We start from the raw sequence: 9369 nt of genomic DNA, 5'->3' as shown, positions 1-9369 counted from the left end.
CCTCAACAAACCTAGTTTCTGCTTCTGGGACCTGAGGAGCAGACCCTGACACATGGGGGTATGTTCACGGCCTGTGTCCATTCTCCACTCATGGCTCCCCCACGAGACCTTCCTAGGCAGCCAGTCTAACCCACCTCCACCCCCACCCCCGGCAGGCGTTTTGAATTCATGAGCCCTTGGACAGGTCATTTCATTACTCTGGGGCCTCAGTCTCCTCTTCGGGGAGATTGGGGTTGAACTTGATGGCTTCTAGAGGTCGCTTCATGTCAGTGTTTGGGGCCTGGTGTCCATGGAGCATGGCCCTGGCCCCTCACACAGTCTACCCCTTGGTGTTTCACTCCTACCCCCAGTCAGAAACAGATGCTTAGGCTGAGAACTTGCCAAGACATACAGACCCTATCCCAAGGAAGGCTCAAAGATTAGCCCTTTTTAGCATCTGCACAGATAGGGTCAGAGGCAGGGCCTGGGGTGGGCACTGAGCTGGGGGGACCTCAGGAGGAGGTATATTTATGAGGTAATATTATTGCATCAACTTAAATTTATTGAGTGTGATAACAGTTGTGGAGGAGAGTGTTTTTGTTTTTCTGAGATAATAGCTCATCTGGTCAGAGGTAAATTGTCATCAAGCTTGCAGCTCACTTCCTGAAAGAGAGAGGGAAAGAAAACAGATGTGGCAAAGTGTTGACGGTTGATGAATCTAGGTGAAAGGGGTACAGGTGCTCATTGTATTCCTCTTTCCATTTTTCTGTAGGTTGAAATTTTCCAAAATCAAAAGTTGAGAGGGAAGGGGCGCCTGGGTGGCTCAGTTGGTTGGGCGACTGCCTTCGGCTCGGGTCGTGGTCCTGGAGTCCCGGGATCGGGTCCCACGTCGGGCTCCCGGCTCGGCGGGGAGTCTGCTTCTCCCTCTGGCCATCTCGCCTCTCATGCTGTTTCTCGCTCTCTCAAATAAATAAATAAAAATCCCCTTCACAGAAATTATATCCAGGGGGCACCTGGGTGGCTCAGTTGGTTAAGCGACTGCCTTCGGCTCAGGTCATGATCCTGGAGTCCCGGGATGGAGTCCGGCATCGGGCTCCCTGCTCAGCAGGGAGTCTGCTTCTCCCTCTGACCCGCTTCCCTCTCGTGCTCTCTATCTCTCATTCTCTCTCTCAAATAAATAAATAAAATCTTTAAAAAAAAAAAGAAAAGAAATTGTATCCAGGATATGGCTGCTTTGAGTTAATCACTAAGAAGCAAACATTCGTTGAGTTTTTACCACGTGCCAGATACTGTCAAGCACTTTATGTGAATTATTTCACTAACTGCTCATATCAATCTTATGAGGAAGGACTGTTAATAGAAAAGAGCATCCAAGGGCACAGAGGGTGAAGTAACTTACTCAAGGTCACACAGCTAGGAAGCAGCTGAGCTAAGATATAGTGGCTTTGGGTCTGTTCCCTTACCTACCTTGTCCTAAATCAAGTCTCTCAAAACGTGGATTCTCCAGGATGAAAATACTAAAGTTCTGGGAGAAGAAAAAAAGATCAGTGATTGCCAGAGGTTAGTGGTGAGGGAGGGATGAACAAGCAGAGTATAAAGGATTTTTAGGGCAGTGAAAATACTCTGTATGATACTATATTGGTAGGTACATGTCATTATGCATTTGTCAAAAGTCATAGAATGTGCAGCACCAAGAGTGAACTCGAATGTAAATAGGGACCACGGATGACCATGATGTGTCCGTGTAGGTGCATCAATTGTAACAAGTGTCCCAACCCTGTGGGGGAAGCTAAGGGGGGACGAGGCTGCGCCCGTGTGGAGCCAGGGACTCTACGGGAACTCTGTACTTCCTGCTCAACTTTGCTAAAATTGCTCTACAAAATACTCTGTTTTAAAAACACAACTGCATTTCTCCTAGATTCCAGATACGATTCAGGTCTGACTACATGACTCACATGAGATGTGAAAGTGGAAAGATGGTGGGGGCCAAACTTCTAACTATTTCTCCTTTTGCTGTCAAGCCTGCTTTTACCTCAGTGGGGTCAGCAAAACTCAAGGGTCCAGTGGCCGACTTGGTGGGTGTTGAGAGGCCGGACATGGGCACCAGTGTGCCTGGATCACGTCAGGCACACGGTGGTGCTGGAGCTGGTAGAAGAAAGTTTTCGTGACTGCGGTGTCTTCTGATGGGTGGCCCAGTTCCTCAGTGTGACCTACAGGGTCCTTCCTAAAAGCTCAGCCTAGAGCTTCAACCTTCCCAGTGATTCTGTACGTCATGTAATACCCAGTCATAAACCCCCTCCTCCTTAAAATGGCTAGAGTGTTTCTCTTTTCCTCAGGTAAATCCTGATACAACTGGCAGGGGACTAGATGCAACAAGTTCTGAACAAACACTTTAGTCAATTGAAAGTATGTCGTTGGCACCCATTCTCTTCCAGGGGCTTTCCTAAGAGCTCAGGGTCACACAGTGGGGCCTTGGCCTCAAGGAGTTTGCTGCCCACCAGAGATGTCCAGCAGAAAAACGGGAACATTGGGGCGCCCAGGTGGCTCAGTTGGTTGAGCGTCCGACTCAGGTCGTGATCTTGGGGTCTTGGGATTGAGCCCCGCGTTGGGCTCCACACTCAGCAGGGAGTCTTCTTGGGATTCTCTGTCCCTCTCCCTCTGCCTCTGCTCCTCCCTGCCCCCTCTCTCTCAAATAAATAAATAAGTTTTTTTAAAAAAAAGCAAAACAGGAATGCAGGAATTCAGAAAAGGGGAAAAGTAACAATAGCTTGTGGAGATCTGTGGTTTTGCCATCAGCATCCCCTCTCCTGTCTCCTGGTGAGCACAGCTCACTTTCCCTCCAGAGGGTAGCATCTCCAGAGAGTCATGTGATTTAGGTCTAAGCTAAGCCGCGGACTCTGACCCCCGGGATATAAGACTGGTTCAGGAATGGGCACCTGACCCATCTCAAGATGATCAGAGATCATGTGTCTCGATTTTGAGACTAAGTTTGAGCCTTGGAGAAATTAAGATTCATCCTCTCACTCTGCCTGAAACTTGCAAGAACGTGAGCGCTGGAACTGCTGTGCACTTTTATTACCGTGGGGGGCTGGGCACTCCACTGTCAGGAAAGAAGGCAGAGCCAAGATCCAGAGAGAAGGAAAATACAGACATTAGTTGAGCTATTAGTTAACCTTCCCTTAAATAAGGTCACCTGGACTTTTGGGTTACTTGAAGCAAAAACTTCCATTTTTTTTTTCCTTAAGCCTGCTTGGGATGAAATTTCTTATCACGTGCAACCACAAGTGTCCTCACTGATCAGAAGGTGTCATGGAGGCGATGGAAGGAATGAGAACTTGAATGACTGATTGCATCCGGAAAGGAGACGAGGTGGGAGGACATTCCAGGCAGAGCAACAGTCCATGGAAACCCGTGGAATGTGGTTACCATAAGTTCTTGAAGACCCAACATCAACTCCTGGCTCTACCCCCTGGTAGCCTTCTAACTCTTACTCTCTCCAAGCCACCGTGGCCTCTTGAATCAAATGAGCTCCTGGCAATTTCCCAAGGCCATGGAGATAAAGATAATTGTCCCTGGTGCAAAGTAGACTCTCGACACATGATTGCTGAGCAAACAAGCTGATCATTTTGGGTAGAGAAGGGAATGAAACATGAAAGTAATACGTGATAAGGTGTGCAAGGACAGGAAGGTTCATCTATTGACCCCTGCTAGGAGCTTTGCACTTCTTATCTCCAGTCCTCACAGCCACCTGTAAGGCATGACCATACTGTTTCCAGATAAGGAAATTGAGGCTCAGAGAAGTAAATTAGCTTGTCCAAAATTGCATAGCTGACCAGCACAGGTGCTACAATCCAGTCTGACTCCACACCCATGACTTTCCCACTGTAATGACTATTCTCTGTGGACACGGTCTGAGACCCCTGGGGGCCTCCAGTACTGGCCAAACAGAATGGCCTTTCCTCGGCAAGGAAGAGCAAGCTGCCCAGCCTGGGGCAAATATGGGAAAGAAGTGTTTCCATCCAATACCAGCTGATTCATAGGTGGACTGAAAGGTCAAGCATGGCAGAGAGAAGACATTTCCACCTGTCAGCTCTCCAAGAGGCTGAATCTAGCAGGCCAGGCTCTGGCACGGGAGCGAGGTGGTGTGGACACCAGATCAGGAGGAGTACAGAGGGAACCCAGGCCTTGGAGAGTGGGTGGTCAGGGCGGGAAGAGGGCTGGGTCCCTGTGACCAGCTGCATCCTGGGAAACATGCAATCCCCACCCAGAGGGCCCCGCTGTTGGGCTTTGGGGAGAGGCCAGGAGGAAGTGCAGATTGGGGCCCATGCACACTCCCCCAGTGCTGAAGACGAAGATTGGCATCTGTGCTGGGGCCCGTGGGAGGAGGTTGTTTGTGTTCGCTTTTCCTTCTCTCTCGAGTCCTCCCTTCTCCGGTCAACAACTGGTAAAACCTGCCCGGCTGATGCCCAGCCTGAGTCCCTTCCTCTGACTCAGTGGCAGGGAAGGGGAGTGGCCCAGAGAGCCGCCCACATCCCTGGCTGGCAGCCTGGCCCCCAGGGTCTCTGGGGCCACCAGCTTCCCCTGGGCACACGTAGGGTTTGTTCTTCTCGGCTTTTCCTCTTGATGAGAATGCCTCCAGGCACAAACGTTCGGGCCCCCGTCCCCCTCAGGCCTCCAGCAATCAGGTTAAAGAGGGTTAACAGGCACACTTCAGCCTTTCCCCATTTCATCTGCCCTGGCTCACCTGATTTCCATGTCAACTCTTGAGGTGGTTGATAACACTCCTATTTTACGGAGGAGTAAACTGAGGCCAAGAAAGAGAGAAGGCCTTGCCCAAGGCCATAGGCTAACAAACAGTCTGGCAATGAGCAGAATCCAAATCTTTTGACCCCGAGACTGAAGGGTCATAGCCAGCAAAGGTACACATACCAAGGACGCCGCCCTTTTCTCCCACAGGGGACCCCAGTATACTTGCCACCCCATCCCCCATCATCTCTGCAAGTTCCTTGGATGTCACATGGGTGCCCACAGCCAGTCTGCTGACTTCCTTGTTGTCTGCTAGGTACCGGACAACTAAGGCAGGGACCTCGTCTCTCTCACTGCCTGGGGTACTCCGTGAGGTCCCTGCTTCCCTGAGAAGGCTAGAACCCCTGGAGCTGGCCGACGTGGCAGGCCCTTGGTCCTCCCCAGCGCAACGCCGTTCTGTGCTCTGAGCCGAAATAGGCAGAAGACCCCTCTCTCAGTTTGCAGCCCAGGCCCCAGAGAAACCCTGGGGTTTCTCTCTACAGAGAGTAAGGAGTCAGTGTTTCTTCTCAGCCTGTTTCCATTCACTCACTCACAGTAACTCTACTCAGGTTATGACTCCAGAGAAACGGCCCCCAACCCCACCACGACCAAGCTCCCTCTGTGGATCCCTGTCCTACACAGATCCACCCCACCTTAGGATACGCCATCCCCTTGGCTGTCATTGATTAAGGGATGGGCATACGACCAAGGTCAGGCCAATCAGAGCCAATGAAACTCAGTTCCAGAATTTTGGGCTCTCAGAGAAGCCGACTGGTTCTTTGACCTGAGGAGAGGGTGAGAGGCTTGGAGCTTCTGAAGCCATCTTGCCCCCAGGTGTGGAACCTGCCCAGGCTTGAGCTGTTACCTGGAGAAGAGCTGAGCCCAAAGACAACAGGGAACAGCAGGCCTTGATGACATTGTTTAGAGTTCCTAATGAAGCCTTGTCTGAAGCCAACCATGCTCCCTTGCACTTCATTTCCAAGGCCAATACATTCTGGTTTTGCATTAAGCAAAACATTGTGTTTTCTATTACATCCAACCAAAATTTTAGTGATATAGAAGGTCAGACTTGGGCGCCTTGCTTCTCTCCCTGCCCCACCCCTACTACTCACCAAATTTCCTCCTCAGAGTCCTAACCTACCCCCATGCAGATTAACACATACAAATTGATACCCAGGGCCACGGCTACTGGCCCATAGCACTATCTATCTATTTATTTATTTAATTTTAAAATTTATTTATTTATTTTAGAGAGCGTGCATGCACACACAAGTGCACAAGTGGGGGGAGGGGTAGAAGGAGAGGGAGAGAGAATCCTCAAGCAGACTCCATGCTGAGCATGGAGCCTGATGTGGATGGAGCCCGATCCCAGGACACCAGGATCACGACCTGAGCTGACACCAAGAGTCGGCAGCTCAACCCTATGACCCACCCAGGCACCCCTACCTCTGCACTATTTAAAACTATTTGTGCCATATAGAAGAAGTTGTCCTGGTAACAGTCCCTAGTTGGCTTGGTGAGGAGGGGGCGGCTGGGGAGGAGAGTAGGGGGTCAAGAGAACAAGACATGGTGGCAAAACCCTGGCTCTGTCTGCCTCCCGGGGTGGTGCCCACCGCAGGTCTCACCCAGGGCTCAGGAAGGGTGTCCTGCCTGACCTGGCCGGTGGGGCCTCCCATCACGCTTCCAGTTGGAAGGATGGGTCAGAAGAAAGCAGAGACCACCAGTGCAGTTGTGTTTTTAAACTGGCCCCTTCCCGGGATGATTTCTCCCTGAGTTAAGAGGTCTTGGAGCACCCTGTTTTTTCCTACGCCCTCTGGCCTGGCTCCCTCCCAGCCACACCCCCAAGCAGATCCTTTCTTTCTGAGAGCCGGAGCCTGAGAATGAGTCACAGCCTCATTCTCATCATTCCTTCCTCACGGCTCAGGCCTCACCCCTTCTCTCCGTCAGCACCTTCCCTGGGCGGCCATCTGCCCCCTGGAAGTGCAGGCTGTGCCCCACAGGGCCGCCCAGAGAGCCCTCTGAGTGTGAGGCCAGGCGGGCAGGGCATACCTCTCTGCTCTTGGAGTCTCTTGGGAGATCTGGGGCCTCCAGGGATGGGCCACGGTCCCTGGGGTCTGTCCCAGCCCCTACAGGACATTTCCTGGGGTCTATCCCAACAGGCTCTGTCTTCCTCAAGAGTGTCAAGTGCATTTCTGTATCTGTCCCAAAGAAGAGGAACGAAAACCCCGTTAGAGAGTGCCTACCGTGCCCAGGCCCTGCTGTGAACCCTGAGTTCTTGTTCCCCCTCCCCCGCACTGCGAGCACAACCCACACTGCAGAACGAGGAATCGAGGCTCCCGGGTGCCAGAGCTCACACCTGTGTTGCCAGCACACCACCTCTGCTCGCCCGGGCCGTGTGGCATGCTCCCCAGGGCTGCAGCTAGGCTAGGCCTCTTCTGGTCCCTCTCTGCCCTCGCCTCCAGGAGCTTTCTCCAGGCCCGAGCCTGGCAGGCCCCAAGCCAAGAGCAGATTCTTTCATACTCTTTGGTCTGAATCAAGCAGGAGCAACCTCCAGTGGTTTTCCGGCCTCCTTTGGAAGAAGAGTAAGAAACCAGACAAGAAACTGTCTATGTACCAACACATCTCCTCTCGTGGCCATACCACAGATGCCATCCTTCTCACAGTGGGGAATCTATGCCCCAGAGGTCCCTGAGCTGGGACGTCAGAAAGAGAGAATAAAACCAAGGGGCTGCCAGGGCCCCTGGGTGGCTCAGTTGGTTAACTGTCAGACTCTTGATTTCGGCTCAGGTCATGATCTCAGGGTCCTGGGATGGAGCCCCACATCAGGCTCCATGCTCAGCAGGGTGTCTGCTTGGGGATTCTCTCTCCCTCTGCCCTTCCTGCCCGAGGTCTTTCTCTCTCTCTCTAAAATAAATAAATATATCTTTAAAAAACAAATAAACAAAAAACCAAGGGGCTGTCTGGCTAGCCTACAGAAGGGCAAATGTTTGTGGGAGGTAAGCAACTTCTCTCAGCCATTAAAGGAATGCTCCACGTTAAAACAAATCAAAGTTAAAGGGGACTTGGAAGCCATGGGGAGCCCCTGCAGGAGCCCTGGGAAAGTTATCTGGCAAGGGGGTCCGTGAGGAGGGGTCCATTCAATCAGGGGCGAGTCCCTGAGCAAGGGTTTACCTCAGGCTCAGTTCAGGCCCCCCCTCCACAGTATTAAATCACTAAAAGAACAGTTTAATAAGCACCAGGTAATCCTGGGATTACCTTATAAAGAGATATAGAAAAACAGTCTAGGACCTTGTAGAATCTTCTGGAATCAGTTCTAATCCTGTGCTATACATTAGAATCACCCTAGGAGCTTTTAAAAATACTGATTTCTGGGCTCACTCTAGACCAACTGAGTCATAATCTCAGGATGCGGGCTGGGCAGCTATGTTTCTTAATCTCCTCAGGTGATTCCACTGAACTGTGTTTCTCAAATTTCTCTGATAAGAAAAATCACCCAGGGGGCACATTAAAAAAAAAAAAAAAAAGATGGCCGGGCCCTCAACCAGCCAGTGAGGCCCAGGAATCTGCATTTCTCTCAGAGTCTCCCCCTTCCATCCTCAGCGCTCTGTGGAGGGCTTCCCTGGGACCAAACATAACACCCACTTTGTTCACACTACTTACCACTCTTTGTGCTTGTATTTTCCTTTCTCTGTGTGTTTCCTGCCCGTCTCCCCCTAGACCGTCAACTCCATGAGGGCAAGAACCACAGCTGTTCTGTTCTACACAGCGTAGGGGCTAACGGTGTGGGCTCTGAGGCCTGACCTGCATGGCCTCCAACCCCAGCTCCACCACTCACCTGTTCTGCCATCTTGGTCAAGTTCCTTCTCTTTCTCATGCCTCAGTGCTTTCATCTGTCAAGTGGAAATTAAGATAACAATGCCTGCCTCACATGGCTGATGTGAGAAATAAAGATAATACATGTAAAACATTTAATATAGCTCCTGGCACATAGACAGTGGTCCATATGTCAAAATGCTAATTACCTTGATTATCTTTTGCTCCGTAACAAACACTCCAGAACAGTGGCTTAAAACTGGAACCGTTCAATGGCTCACGATTCTCTGGATTGACGAGTTGGGCAAGGCTTGGCTGGGATGGCTTATCTCTGCTGCCGGTGGTTTGGGAGTCTGCTGGGGGCTGGGGGCCCCCCCCGGCCTCACCCACATGACTGGCAGCTGGCCGAGGCTGTCGGTGTGGGCACCTCAGTTCCCTTCTGTGTGACCACTCTGGCAGGCTAGCTTAGGCTTCCCCAGTGGCAGCTGGGCTCCAAGAGGGTGAGAACGAAAGTCACATGTCACTTTTGTAGCATCCTGTTAGTCAAAGCAAGTTACAAGGCCATCCCAGAGTCAGGGGATGGAGAAATAGTGCCAGTGTTTGATAGGGAGAGGTGTGGAGACTCCCTCGACATTTGAAATCCTCCATCATTGTTATTTTCCTGTGTCTAGCATGGAATGCACAGGTATGCATTTAAGGCCTATTTGTGGAAGAGATTAAATAAGTGGATAAACAGAGGAGAAACTGGAGACCAGGGAGGAAAATGGACTTGTTCAAGGTCACACAGCCAAG

General features: G+C 51.2%; 1 long non-coding RNA gene across 2 annotated transcripts; it reads right to left on the bottom strand.

Annotated features, from left to right (window-relative positions):
* Positions 1-531: 531 nt before the first annotated feature.
* Positions 532-9032, bottom strand: LOC114202447 (uncharacterized). Of its 2 annotated transcripts, none has more exons than XR_015767099.1 (3): positions 8787-9032; positions 8600-8654; positions 532-1504 (listed from the first exon to the last, which is right to left on the bottom strand). It is a non-coding gene; the product is annotated as an uncharacterized LOC114202447 (long non-coding RNA). The 2 variants fall into 2 exon arrangements; XR_003607801.2 differs by having other exon boundaries at positions 532-642.
* Between the last annotated feature and the right edge of the window lie 337 nt (positions 9033-9369).

Source organism: Eumetopias jubatus, unplaced genomic scaffold, assembly GCF_037043125.1.
Source record: "Eumetopias jubatus isolate StellerSeaLion01/CBP00866 unplaced genomic scaffold, mEumJub1_p1.0 scaffold_17, whole genome shotgun sequence".
In the NCBI taxonomy this organism is placed as follows: domain Eukaryota; kingdom Metazoa; phylum Chordata; class Mammalia; order Carnivora; family Otariidae; genus Eumetopias; species Eumetopias jubatus.
The sequence above is the reverse complement of the archived record's forward strand: the minus strand, read 5'-3'. Positions and strand labels throughout refer to the sequence as shown.